The following is a 15,679-nucleotide window of genomic DNA, read 5'->3' as shown; positions in this document are numbered from 1 at the left end:
ATTTCCTTGCCTTATTTTTCTTCTAAGTTATTTGCATATAACATATTCTATATTTTATTTAGGCATTTGGGGTTTTGTCTGTTTCCTCCCAACTTCAATGTAATCTCCAGAAGGAAAGGATTTTTGTCTACTTTGTTCAGTTTGCTCTGGTTTGAATGTGTCCCCTCCAAAATCCAGATGCTGAAACTTAATGGTCAATGTGATGGTATTAAGGGGTAGGGCCCTTGAGAGGTAATCAGGTAATGAGGGCTCCTCCCCTCAAGAATGAGATTAAGGCCCTTAGAAAAGATTCTTCATGCATCATTTGGCTCACTTGCCCTTCTGCCTTCCACCATGTGAGAACATCATGTTCCCTTTACAAGGAGGATGCAGCAACAAAGCTCCATCTTGGAAGCAGCGCTCACCAGAAAACTGAACATTTTCAGTGCCCTGATCTTAGAGTTACCAGACTCCAGAACTGTGAGAAGATAAATTTCTGTTATTTATAAATTATCCAGTCTCAAGTATTCTTTTATAGCAGTACAAACAGACTGAGACACTGTTGCATACATAGCCCCTAGAATAGTGGCTGGCACATATTTTAGAGTAAATAAATATCTGTGGAATAAATGAGTAAGTTTGTTGAAGTTATTCAGAAAGCAATTTGGCAACATCTGGTAATATTGAAGATGTGCATTTAAGGATATTCATTACAACATAGTTTACAGTACCAAAAAGTTGAAAACCAGCCAAATGTCCCTTGATAGTGGAATGGGTTTTTAAAAATTGTGTTATATTCATACAAAGTAATTCTCTTGTTCAGTTAAAGTGAGTTAGATAAAACTACATGTAGAAACATAGATAAATTTCAAGAACAATTTTTTTTTTTGAGATAGAGTCTCACTTTGTCGCCCAGGCTGGAGTGCAGTTGTTGGCCCACTGCAACCTCCACCTCCCAGGTTCAAGCGATTCTTGTGCCTCAGCCTCCCAACTAGCTGAAATAACAGGCATGTGTCCCCATAACCAGCTAATTTTTGTATTTTTAATAGAGACAGGATTTCACTGTGTTGACCAGGCTGGTCTCGAACTCCTGACCTCAAGTGATCAGCCCGCCTTGGCCTCTTAAAGTGCTGGGGTTACAGGTGTGAGCCACCATGCCTGGCCCAAAACCAAAATATTAAATAGAAAAAAGTTGCAAAATGACATGTACACTATGATACTGTAAAATTTAACAGTATACAAGACAATACCATATAATGCTTATGGATGCATAGAAATGTAGGAGGGGATACTTGCCAATATCAGATTATCTGTAGGGAGGGAAAGAGATTGATGAGATGGGTCGGGGACTTTAATTTTACCCATAAATGTTATATTCTTTAAAAAATTAAAAAATACAAAACATTTAATATTCATTAAGTCTAGGTGGTAGAAGCATGAATGCTTGATTTTTGTAATGCATATGTGTGCTTGAGATATTAAAAACAAAAATCAAAATACAATAGAAAATATTTCAAATATCAACTACAAAAAACTCAGAATTAAAATGTGAATCATAAAAGATCTGTATGAAAAAATCTTGTATACACTTTTGAGGGATACAAAGTCTTTGATACATGCCCTATTATTGGAGAGGATGACTCATATTATATATATGTTAATTCTTCTCTTTATATTAGTCTATAACTTTAATTTGATACTAATAAAAACACCAGTAGGATTTTTGAAATGAGACAAACCGATTCTAAAGTCCATATAGCAAAAAGGGGCATTCAAGAAAATCCTGAAAATTCTATTAAAAACAGAGTAATGAGGAGGGATTGGCCTTATGAGATATTAAAATACACTATAAAGACACAGAAATTAAAAGAGTTGTGTGGTACTAATACGTCAATTAAATGCCCAAACCATACCTGACATCTGACCATTTCTGTCTATCATGCTGTACCTCCCTAGTCAAAGTCACTATTTTATCTCACCTAAATTACTACAGCATCCTTGTAAATGGTCTCCATACTTGCTCTCTGCCCACTCCTCCTCTTCACAGTCTATTCTCCACACAGTAACTACAGTGATCTTTTAGAAATATAGACTGTGTCATTCCCCTTCTTAAAACCATGAATAAATTAATAGACACATCAATGAAACAAAACTGAGTTCAGAAATAGGTTCAAATATCTAAAAGAAACTGGTATATGATAAAGTTGGAATGCCATATCAGTAGAGAAAAGACAAATAGTGTTGGGACAACTAGTCACCTGAAAAAAATATTGGATCCTGCACTTACTGTTTACCTTAAGATGAATTTTTTAAAACTTTTATTTTACGTTCAGGGGTGGAAGTGCTGGTTTGTTACATTGGTAAACTTGTGTCATGGGGGTTTGTTGTACAGATTATTTCATCACCCAAGTATTAATCCTAGTACCCATTAGTCATTTTTCCTGATCCTCTCCCTCCTCCCACCTTCCACCCTCCGAAAGGCCCCAGTGAGTGTTGTTCCCCTCTGTGTGTCCATGTGTTCTCATCATTTAGCTCCCACCTGTAAGCGAGAACATGCTGGCATATGATTTTCTGTTCCTGTGCTAGTTTTCTAAGAATAATGGCCTCCAGCTCCATCCATGTCCCTGCAAAGAACATGATCTCATTCTTTTTTATGGTTGCATAGTATTCCTTATACACTGTTGATGGGGATGTAAATTATTTCAGACATTGTGAAAGACAGTGTGGTGATTCCTCAAAGACCTAAAGACAAATACCATTGACCCAACAATCACATTACTGAGTATATGCTCAAAGGAATGTAGATCATTCTATTATAAAGACACATACACATGTATGTTTATTGCAACACTATTCACAATAACAAAGATATGGAATCAACATAAATGCTGATCAATAATAGACTGAACAAAGAAAATGTGGTAAAATGAATTTTTAAAATGTTATATTAACAAATGTAACCATACAAAATGAACCAAATCTTAAGTGTGGAATGGAGCAGACAGTGACTGCATGGGAGCACAAAATGGACACCCAGGGTATCAGTCCTGTTTTGTTTATTGATCTGGGTGCTGGTTAATGGAAGTATACAGTTAGTGAAAATTCATTAAATCGTACTTATGATATGTATAATAATGCGCAATTTTCTGTACATTGTTTCAACAAAAATTTATGAAATATGTAAAATAATGAAGCTACAATAGAAAAAGATTGATGAATTTGATTTCATAAAAGCCTGTTTTTCTACTTTTTGCAGATAAGATCTTGCTCTGTCACTCAGGCTGGAATGCAGTGGCATGATCATAGCTCACTGTAATCTCAAATTCTTGGGCTCAAGCAATCGTTTTGCCTCAGCCTCCCAAATAGCTAGGAGTACAGGTGTGTACCACCACTCCTAGCTAATTTGAAAAAAAAATTTAAGAGACAGGGTCTCACTATGTTGCCAAGGCTGGTCTCGAAATCCTGATCTCAAGTGATCCTCCTGCCTTGGCCTCCCAAAGCACTGGAATTACAGGAATGAACCATTGCACCCAGAATAAAATCCATGGTTTTTAATATTCCACACATATGAGTGAGATCACATGGTGTTTGTCTTTCTGTGTCTGGCTTATTTCACTTTGCATAATGTCCTCCATGTTCATCTGTGTTGACACAAATGACAGGATTTTCTTCTTTTTAAAGGCTGAATATTATTACATTGTATGCACATACCACATTTTCTTTATCCATCCATCCATTGATGAACACTTAGGTTGATTCTATATCATGGCTATGGTGAACAGTGCTGCAATGCTCGTGGGAGTGCAGATATCTCTTTGACATACTGATTTCAGTCAGTGGGACTACTGAATCATATGGGGGTACAAAGTTTTAGTTAGACAGGAGAAATAAGTTTTTGAGATCTGTTGCACAACAGGGTGACTGTAGTTAATAATAATGTATTGTATATTTCAAAATAGCTAAGAGAATACATTTCAAATGTCTCAGCGCAAAAATTTAGTGAGATGATAGATACGTTAATTAGCTTGATTTAATCATTCCATATTATATACATATATCAAAATATCACATTGTACCCCAAAAATGTATACAATTATGATTTATTAAAATAATATAGATAATCATTTTTATCTGCATGGGAAAATACTATAAATCATAAAAGGCAAATAAAAAACTGGGAAAATATTTATAACACATATAACAAAGAGCTAATTTCCTTTATACATAGTTAGTAAGGGAAATGAACAAAATAACAATAGAAAAATGGGCAAAACATTATTAGTTGACACTCATAATAAAGTACATACAAATAGCTTTCATATGGATGAAAGGCACACAATCTAATAAAATAAATACAATGACAAACTACTCTCAAGAGATATATTTTTTATTGCCTTTCAGATTTGCAAAGATTTTTTTTATTTTTTTTGCACACAAAAACAATAAACATTTTCTAAAAATACATACAAACAAAAAGATGCGTATCAAACATATTAGGAAGGTTGCACATGGGAAGTCGGGGAATAGAAATGGGGGGTGGGAATTAAAATAAATGAGAGAGGGACTTTATATGGATCAGTAATAATAACTCAATCCTCTATTTGACAAAGAAGAAGGAGAAGGAAGAGGAAGAAAAAGAAAGTGGGATAAAGGATCAGAAAGGGAGGAAAATAGAAAAAATTAGAGTATGACTCCAGGGTAGACCTGTTTTGTTGTCGCTTGGTTGGTTGGTTGGTTTGTCTGTTGTATTTTTCATGTTTCGCCATGTTGGCCAGACTGGTCTCGAACTCCTAGCCTGAAGTGATCAACCCGCCTCGGCCCCCCAGAGTGCCAGGACCACAGGCGTGAGCCACCACGTCCAGCCCCCACATTGCTTCTGGCCTCCGTGGTAGACCTCCCAGATGGGGCGGTCAGGCAGAGGCACTCCCCACATCCCAGATGGGGCGGCCGGGCAGAGGTGCTCCTCACTTCCCAGACAGGGCAGCCAGGCAGAGGCTCCTCACTCCCAGGGGGGGCAGAGGTGCTCCTCACTTCTTCCCAGACGGGGCGGCCGGGCAGAGGTGCTCCTCATTTCTTCCCAGACGGGGCGGCCGGGCAGAGGCGCTCCTCACTTCCCAGACAGGGCGACCGGGTAGACGCGTTGCTCATTTCTTCCCAGACGGGGCGGCCGGGCAGAGGCGCTCCTCACTTCTTCCCAGACGGGGCGGCCGGGCAGAGGCGCTCCTCACCTCCCAGACGATGGGCGGCCGGGCAGAGGCGCTCCTCACCTCCCAGACGATGGGCGGCCGGGCAGAGGCGCTCCTCACCTCCCAGACGATGGGCTGCCGGGCAGAGGCGCTCCTCACTTCCCAGATGGGGAGGCCGGGCAGAGGGGCGGCCGAGCAGAGACGCTCCCCACCTCCCAGATGGGGCGGCGGCCAGGCAGGGGCTGCAATCCCAGCACCCTGGTAGGCCAAGGCAGGCGGCTGGGAGGCGGAGGCTGCCGCGAGCCAAGACCATGCCACCGCACTCCAGCCCGGGCAACATGGAGCATCGAGTGAGCGAGACTCCGTCTGCAGTCCCAGCACCTCGGGAGGCCGAGGCGGGCAGAGCACTCGGGGTCAGGAGCTGGAGACCAGCGTGGCCAACATGGCGAAACCGCGGCTGCAGCCAAAGGAGAAAAAGCAGGCAGAGAAAAAGCAGGCAGCAGTGGTGGCGCGCGCCGGCAGTCGCAGGCAGTGCGCGGTGTGGGGCAGCAGTGAGCCGAGTATATTGCAGTGTGGGCCACAGAGGGAAGAAAGAAAAGAAAAGAAAAGAAAAGAAAAGAAAAGAAAAGAAAAGAAAAGAAAAGAAAAGAAAAGAAAAGAAAAGAAAAGAGAAAAGAAAAGATGGAAAGAAAGAAAAAGAAAGAAAGAAAGAAAAGAAAGGAGGAAGGAAGGAAGGAAGGAAGGAAGGAAGGATGGATTTTTAAATATAATAACACACTGTATTTTAAGAGTGTAGGGAAGCTGGTACTTTGTACATTGCTACAGAGAACAAAATCTTTATGGTGTTTTAGTTTAGTAGTACCTAAAAATATTGGTGTTTTAGTTTAGTAGTACCTAAAAATATTGGTGTTTTAGTTTAATAGTACCTAAAAAACTTGTAAATGACATACCCTGGAACCTAGCAATATCTAAAGACGAACTACAATGTGTTTACAAAATATATGTACAAGGATGTTTGTAGCATCATTGTTAATGGCAAAAGACGAAACAATCTAAATGCCCATTCATAAGAACCTGGTTAAATAAATTTTTGTAGGCTCATTCTATGGAATACTACACAGCCGTTTATAACCAGAAAGTACTGTGTGTACTTATACAAAAAGATTTCCATAAAAACAAGATATTTTTTCCTTTTTATTTTTCAGCTTTAATTAGGTATAATACAAATAAAATTTGTATATATTCAAAGTGTATGGCATAATACTTTGATGTGTGTATACGTTGTGAAATATTACCAGAATCAAATCAATTAACATGTTAATCACCAAAGTTACCATTGTGTTTGTGGTATACAAGAGTATACACAGGATATACTCTCTTAGCGAATTTCAAGTAAACAATAAAGTACTATTAACTATAGTCACCATGCTGTACGTTATATCCCAAGTGCTTATTTTAAAAGGGTGCAAAACAGTGTGAATAGCATGGTGCTAACATTTGTATATTCCTAAGTCCCTGAGAGTGACACCATTAAAATACTCCGTTCAGGGAAAAAATTTTAAAATAAAGTTTTTCTTTGCAGAAGAGTAGCAGCTAACAAATATAGAAAGATGATAGATTTAGAAAATCATCATTTCTCCACCTCACAAGACTCAAATAATTTTTTTAAAAAGAGAAAGGAAATTATCATTTTGCAGTCCCAATGTAATAATGAATTTAGATAAGGATCATCAGTGAATGCTAAAATTATTGGGTGAAAACTGTTAAAGAAAAGGATATGCATAAAGTCTCAAAGTATCATCCCATTGATAATTTACTGATTACAAAGGAAAAAATGTTTTGTCAGTGGAGAAATTTTAACCAAGTTATCAAACTCAGTTCCACTATTATTAGGACACTCTGGCATTATTACGTGCCTCCTGATGTGATGCAACATGAAGTACACAACAGTATCTATGAAACATTCTTGCCCAAAATGTTCGATCTAATTTTTTTTTCCTGAGTAGTTTATCGTGTAATAGAATACCACAATTTGTTTATCTGTTTTTCCTGTTAATGGGCATTTGGGTTGTTTCTAGTGTTTGACTGCTGTGAATAAAGGTTCTATGTCTTTTCTGGACATATCTTACTCTTTAGTACGGTGGCATAATTCAGATACCATAGTTGTTTCCCCTTCTGTCTTCATTCTGTTCCTGTTTTGCCTGCAGATCGAGCATTGATGGGTGAGGATTTATTGAGGCCTTAAGTTTTAATAAGTGGTACCAGCTGTCCCTATTATGTTGTTCTTTATCTTATTCTAAACTACATTCATTGTCAGAGAGGGTAACATAGTGCAACTCACCTAGAGACGTGGGTGACTTGTATGCCTTGCTTCTGAGGCCCCCTTTCCTCTACTACAAGTTCTTTAATTGGTTCTGAATGTTCCTTAGGTAGATCCTAATACTGGCTGTGAATTTCAAAGACTCAAAGAGTGATAGGCATTATTGTAAACCAGATTAAGAAGTGTGAGAGCATGAAAAGCCATTCATCGTCTGATTTTTGCTGGATCTACAGCAACTGATGCATACCACTTGGTTTAAGTGACCAGCCCTATTTCACTATGGAAGTTAAAGTTTCACGACTGCTCTTTATGCTTATTGGATTTAGGGGAATTTTCATTGTTATATAAATGTTGAACTAGTTTCAACAGTGTTCTTTCATATTTACTCTGCAAATACAAAAAAAAAGCCTGTAGACTGTGGTCATTTCAAAATCTTTTTATGTTCAGATACTGAGCCTTCATAAAGGTTGACTACCTCAGATTTGTTGCACTCATTGTGGACTTCATGTGGATCACAACTTCTGGATAAGAAAGTTATAGCTATTAAGTGTCGATGTGAACCTGAAACCAGCTCTACTGGATTCTTATCAGAAATCCTGCAGAAAGTCAGCCATCTGGGTTCTGATCTGCTATAAAAGATGAATATTTAAGTTCCTTAATTAACCTGTCCTGTTCCCTGCCCTTAAGGAATACTCTCTGTAGTAGGCTGTGGCTATATTAGACTTTCTGGAACACACCGCTCAAAAGAACTGATATGTTCAGATCATCTGTGTAGGGCTGTGATTTGTAATTTAAACTTTTAGTTGTATTCTGAGGTAACCACAAAATAAATTCAGCCAAACTGGGGTCCACCAAGTGGGAGAAGGGGTGAGGGAGAAAATAATCTTGTTTCTTTTAGTAATTTTTTATTTGGAAAGTGCTTTTCTTTGTTCTACATTAAGGCCTTTTTTACTTTGACTTGAAATAAGTTATTTGACAGAGCATATAGCCTGGTTAAGTAAGTAACCTGAGGTATGCATTCGAATTGTGAAATGTCTCATGAATATGCCAATCCTGAGGGTGGAACCAAATATGTAAAGGGCAGTGGATGCTGGAGGCTCTACTTCAGGTGTTGCTAATACCTTCTCTAATCAGGTCTAAATTGTATGGTAACCTGCAGTGAGAAGAATATGCTTTCTGCTCAGGCTAACGGATTCACTGATCTGTCCTTATAAATGCAGAGCAACATGAGCGAAACCTCAGCTAAAACCCATTTAAGTTTCATGGATTGTGCATGTATCTTTGATAAGAATTCCTTATACACTTGTGCCCAAATTTTCAAGGTATTGGATGTTTCACAGATGCCGTGATTTTCCCAGCTAGCTCTGTTTTCAACCTTTTGGTGTGTCTTTATGTTCATCTGGAGAGTCAGGGCAAAAGATGATGTAGCACTTCTGTTTTTAATAATTACAGCTTAAACTACCTAGTAGTTTTTGGTCCTTTAAAAGGGACTTGAGGAAGCTACCCCAGATTACAGAGAAGTTTCCACCTAATGAGATAGTCTGGCAGTTTCCCAGTTTTGTATCTTTGGTTCAATAGAAATATCTCAAAGTGGTATGTGACCACTTGATGCAGTCTGGGTTTCTCTATAATAAATTCCTTTGCCAAATACATGAGTTGCAGACTTGCTACTGGCAAGAGTGAAGCGAGTGGGTAAGTAAAACTATTTTGATGTAGGAGCGTTTTCCTATAGAGGTCAGTCTTGATGAAAGTGTCAGTGCAGGAATCGGACTCTAGAAGGGTTACAGTATCTCCTGACAGGAACTGCCAACCACGTCTGAGCAATAATATTGTAATTATTTGAGGTGGCAGGCAGGATGCCTACCTTCTGATGCATTTCGGTGAGTAGCTGAGCCAGCCGAGGGGAGGTTGAATGATTAAATCAGAAATGGGATTCTTGGTAAGCTAAAGACTTTATTTGGGAACCAAAAACCTTAACAAATACTCTCTTCATTGAGCCGAATATTTTCCCTGAAAAGTATGCATTTTTCCAGCAAAATTTTGTTGGGGGTTATGTTATTGAAGAATAAACAGAGATGAGTGAGTGGAGGTGTTATGTAATGGCATACTGTACTCGAAATCTGAAGACCTGCAGCAGATTTAAATTCCAACTCTTGTTATAACTGTTTAAAAGATTGTGAAAATATCAAAATGTATGTGAATCAAGTTTTAATATACTGTATGATGGGTGGATGAGGCTGTCCATTGTACCATTTCTTTGACTTCTTAGGCATAGTTTGGCAGTGCAAGAACTCTAACATTAACAAATTCAATAAAAAGTAAATATATGGAAAAAAGTGTGAGAGCCCTGAAACATAGGGAATATGGCTGTTTGTATGATTGAAGCAGCAGGAAAAAAGCCAATAAAATTAATTACCACAAATCCAAAGGAAAAACTCAGAACCTCAGAACAACAACAAAAAAATAATGCTCTAAAAAAAGACTGTGGCAGTAATGCCTTGGCCTTCAGAATCTGGTTGGCACAGCAACCGATTAAGGACCTTGGCAGCAGGCAGAGCAACTGCAGTGTGTTTTAAATGAACAGAGAACCACAGTCCAGGAGACCATTTTAGCTTTAGAAATATCAGGAAACAAACCGAGGTGTTATCAGGAAGTGAAGGTAGAAAAGGCCTAAGATGTTAGAGATCAAACTCTCCCTAAATGAAAGGCAAAAAGAGAGATTTACCCCCCAAAGATGTCCCCAGGCCCAAAAGCAGGATGGATGGATAGATGGATGGATGGATGGATGGATAGATAGATAGATAGATAGATAGATAGATAGATAGATAGATAGATAGATTAAATATAGATATATAGATATATTTAAGGTATACAACATGATGTTTTGATGTCAGACTAGGAAAGGGTGGGACGTATTTTCTGTTACTAAGTCTAGAAAGGTAACTCAGACTTAGATTTAATGAAAAAGAAAAGGAAAAATATGAGCAAACTGGAATGACCTCTCATTACCACACCCCTTCCCACAAGGGAAACCAGATTCAAAAAACTATTGAGGTGCCCTCTGAAAACTGTAGACAAAGTGTCAATAATAGGAGCAGATTACAATTCTTCTTTTAATGACTGATTATGAAACATTTAGAAAGAATCAAAAGAGAGGAAGACCACAGTGAGCAGGTATTATTTAATGAGCTTCAAGTGATTTGGAAAGCAGGATAGCCTGGGCCAGAAGGGAAGGTACTCATGACATTTAGAGAGTTAAGGCTCTCAGGGAATGGGAGAGAAAAATGAAACTCACTAAGGCAGGATTTCAATATCTGTGAGTCTGGTCTGTGTCAAATAATGGAATGATGCAAAGATACTTCCTAGAAAAAATTCTCCTACTTAGGAATATGTAAGTGGATAAGGAGGTTTTACTTGAATAGCAGATACTTTCTGTAGTCCTAGAACTTTCTTTCCTCATAGTTTTCACTATGGGAGGAATCCCATAAGATAAATCCTGAGGGAGTATGTTAAGAAAACACATGTTAAGACAACAAAACAAGAGAAAGGAAAATGAAGAACAAAAGACACTATGATCCAGCAAATAATATTAGCCCTTCATAGATAGAGAAGACACAGGACCTTAAGAAATAAATGGATGAGGGTCAGACTTGGTGGCTCATGCCTGTAACCCCAGCACATTGGGAGACCTACAGCAGGAGGATCATTTGAGCCCAGAAGTTTGAGACCAGCCTGGGCAACATGATGAGACCCTGTCTCTACAAAAAAAAAAAAAAAAAAAAAGAAAAGAAAAAAAAAGAAAGAAAAGAAAAGAAAGGAAAAATTAGCCAGGTATGGTGGCACTCACCTATGGTCCCAGCTACTCAGGAAACTGAGGTGGGAGAATCACTTCAGCCTGGGAAGTCAAGGCTGCAATGAGCCAAGAGCATGCCACTGTACAGAGAGAGAGAGAGAGAAAGAGAGAGAGAGAGAGAGAGGCAGGAAGGCAGGAAGGCAGGAAGGAGAAAACAGAAAGAAATGAAATGTTGTTCTACATACTTGCCAGTGGGGGGAAAATGAAGAAAATGGAATGAGAGGCATGTGCCACTGCTGCTAGGGAAAAAAAAAGCCAAAAGAATGTTGTACTACAGGTTTAAAAAGACCTAAAGAATTTAAACTCGAAGAGAAGGCAAGGCTTGGGGAAAGAGGACATGGATGAGGACATATTGGTGCTCACTGGATGGCACAGCCTTTGGAAGCATCAGCAACAGCTTCAGTTCAGGGATTTGTAGGCCTAAGGAACCTACAGCAGACAGCAACAACAGCAGTCACAGTGGCATAAAACAAATCCCTTGGGATCTTACTAGGGCCACAGATATACAGAGATGAGCTGAAGATTGAGACTGTGAAGATTGCTAAGCCATGAATTTCACTTAGAGAACTACCTGTTATAAATGTGGGGGGTGCCTTCTCACAAGAGGGGATTGTTAGGAATGCAAGAGTTAAAGAGATATGAAAGTACAGATATTTTAAATATATAGAGGGATAATGAAGGAAAAGAGGGGCCCTTAGGAAGGACTGAAGGACTGAAGGGGCCACCACAACAAATATCTAAATTCCACAATAAGATAGGAAGACAGCCTGTTCGTCCCAGATATCTGAGTCCAAAACTTGTGATCTTAAAATCCATTTAAAAAATTTTTAAAAACAATTTAGTTTCCACATACAACACTGATTAAAATCCATTTGGAGAAATCTCCCATGCATAAGAGAATTATTACCATCTGCTTTCCATCCCCCTATGGGGATATCCACCTATATATACAACTCGCTCTCTCTGAGTGGTTGTAAAGCACAAAGTAAGAATGAAAGAAAAGGATCACAGCTTCCTCACCCCCATTCCCTTCCCTCAAGAAAGACCTAGTCAAATGATTGGCTCAAATCCCTTGAGCCATGTTTACTAATGTGTTAGAGAGAGTCACTATGGGTTAAAAGGTCACATACGGTAGATGGATTTCTCTTTCATGCTTTCTGGTCATTCAGAGAAATTGAAACACTAAGCTAAAGCCTCCTTGGTATCCAGCCATCTTACTTTCTTTCACTTGATTGTTCAGGTACTTTCACTGTATTGCTCAAGTACTTACTGGTTCTTACCAATTCAGGGATAAGCTATGATAAGATTGGAAACTGGTGAGAAAAGGTGAAGCCCTTTTTGGATCCTGAGCCTAAGTTATGTGCTGAAACCTAGCTTTACCAGAGAACCCTGTGTCAGAGTACTGGGCACTAATTCCACTAAACACAAAGTGGTATTTTAATTCTTATCTGTCCTTGTCCCTTGTATGTATGGCTTAACAAACTTTACATGAAAAAGGTAATGAGGTTAAGTAAAAATGTGATTATTCCTGAGTCCCTACCCAAAATACCAAATTATTACCATTTAAAATCACACCTAATAGGCCAGGCGCACTGTCTCATGCCTGTAATCCCAGCACTTTAAGATGCCAAGGCAGGAGTTGAGGAGTCGAGGGGTTCGAAACCAGCCTGGCCAACATAGTGAAACCCTGTCTTTACTAACAATACAAAAATTAGCCAGGTGGGTGCCCTGTGCCTGTAGTCCCAGCTACTTGGGAGGCTGAGGCAGGAGAATTGCTTGAACCCAGGAGGTAGAGATTGTGGTGAGCCGAGATCACACCACTACCCTGCAGCCTGGGCAACAGAGCGAAACTACATCTCAAAAAAAAAAAAAAAAAAAAAAAAAAAAGAAGAAGAAGAAGAAGAAAATCATACCTAATATGCAGGTCTTGTGGGATTAGACTTAATAGGGCTGGCCATATCCATTAGGATACAAGTAACAGACTAGAAGTGAAATGAAGTGTGGTTGGTCCCTGGAAACATCATCATGAAAAAAAAAAAATGTTTTAGTCTGCAGTTAAAACTTGCCATACAATCCTTCTCAATTCTAGCTCATTCCTTTGATGACCATTTAGTATCTCTCTCTCTCTCTGAAAACCCCCACATGAATGGAATCCCAGTGGAAAGGAATTTAGCCTCTTATTACAAGGCTGATCAATCAATGAGGGATGGAGGGACAAAGTTGATTTCTTAATAACTGAAAATAATGCCTTTTTTGCCATTGTTGCTACCATTTCTTATGGCCTCTTGGTGGAGAAATGATGGGTGGTTTCTTTATATACACTTTTCTGCACTAGCCATATTTTCTATAATGCATATTTATCTCTTTGACAATTAGAGAAAAGTAAAAATGAAGAAGAAAATATCTCCTAAATTTCAGGGATTGAGTTAAGAGACAAACAGAGACAGAGGTAGATAAGCAGACAGAAAGACAGAGATTGAGTCTTCTCATTCTTCATAATTTTAGTCTTGTCTTAGAAATCAAAGTTATGGCATTCAGAGGACAATGGCCAATATTGAAATTCTATTATAAGGAATGATGTCAATCATAACAAATGATAAATTATATAATATGCATTTTATATATTGTATACATAGTTTGGCTTTTCTAGAATTTCAATAAATGAAATTATACAGTATGTACTGTTTTATGTCTGACTTCCTTTACTCAGAATAAAGTTTTTGAGATTCATTCACACTGTATTATCAGTATTCACGTTTTTTTTTTTTTTTTTTTTTTGAGATGGAGTCTCGCTCTGTTGCCTAGACTGGAGCAAGATCTTGGTTCACTGCAACCTCTGCTTCCCAGGTTCAAGTAATTCTCCTGCCTCAGCTTCCTGAATAGCTGGGATTACAGGCACCTGCCACCACACCCAGCTAATTTTTGTATTTTTAGTAGAGGCAGGGTTTTACCATGTTGGCCAGACTGGTCTCAAACTCCTGACCTGAAGTGATCCACCTGCCTCAGCCTCCCAAAGTGCTGGGATTACAGGTGTGAACCACCATGCCCAGCCTCTTCCTGCCTTTAAAAAATAGTTTTAACAGAGTATTATTTACACACCATGAAATAAACTGTGGTATATACACTCAATGGAATACCATACAACAATAAGGAATGAATTGGAAGGAAAGAGGATTTGCTTCACCCTTCTAAAAGTCCAGCTCCTTCCAGTTCACTCTATTATATTGCTGCATATTTCATTTCTGTATGTGTATGGTGTGAGGTAGAGGTCATAGTTCATTTTTCCCATACAATTGTCCACTTGTTTTCACACAATTTATTGAAAAGACTATCCATTTTCCATTGATTTGCCTTTGCACTTTTCTCAAAAATCAATTGAGAAAATATTTGCAAACCACATATCCGATAGAAGCCTCATATCCAGAACATATAAATAACTTTCTAAACTCAGTAGTAAAAAATAAAGAATTCAATCTTTTTAACGGGCAAAAGACTCGAATAGATATTTATTTCATCAAGGAAGATCTAAAGTTGGCAAACACATGAAAAGATGTTCAATATCACTCACGATTAGGAAAATTCAAATTAAAACCACAAAAAGATGTATAAATGCTAAAAAGCACACATGAAGATGCTCAACATCATTAATCAGGGAAATGAAAATAAAGGCAATCATATACCTATTGGAATGGCTAAAACAAAAAATATTGACAATGCCAAATGCTGGTGAGGCTGCAGAGAAATATGTCTCTCCTACCTTGATGATAGAAATGTAAGATGGTACAGCCATGCTAGAAAATAATCTGGCAGTTTCGTAAAATGTTAGAGAGATCACTTCCAGACAGATGTGGAATGTTCCATGGATCCTTTCCCCAGAGAAACAACCATAACTGGTGAAAATTATTTTTAGAACAACCATGTTAAAGTCTCCAGAAATTATCCCAAGGGCTAGACATAAGGAGACATTTATTCAAGAAAATTTAAATCTTAGTAAAACACAGCGAGGGTCTCAAGCTCAATGATAGAAGCTCCACTCTGGGCAGATGCACTCAAGAAGATGAAATTTCTCTCCAGGAAAGGCAGGCAATCAACATTTCTTATTCTCCTCAGCTCCATGTTACAGAGCTCAATTCCAATCAAAGGTGAGGGGATTGGGGCTCCCTTCCCCCAGCCAGCTTTAACTCATAAGATGAAAGCACTAACCCAGGCATGACAGACCAAAAACACTAATCATGGCTCACCTCAGCTAGCTCATAGGATACTCTCCACATTAGAAGAAGCAAGACACACTCTACTTGTGATGCAAATATGTCACTTTGAGAGAGGCAGGCCACTGATCCC

Source organism: Nomascus leucogenys, chromosome X (assembly GCF_006542625.1).
Source record: "Nomascus leucogenys isolate Asia chromosome X, Asia_NLE_v1, whole genome shotgun sequence".
Lineage (NCBI taxonomy): Eukaryota > Metazoa > Chordata > Mammalia > Primates > Hylobatidae > Nomascus > Nomascus leucogenys.
This window is presented reverse-complemented; position numbering follows the sequence as displayed.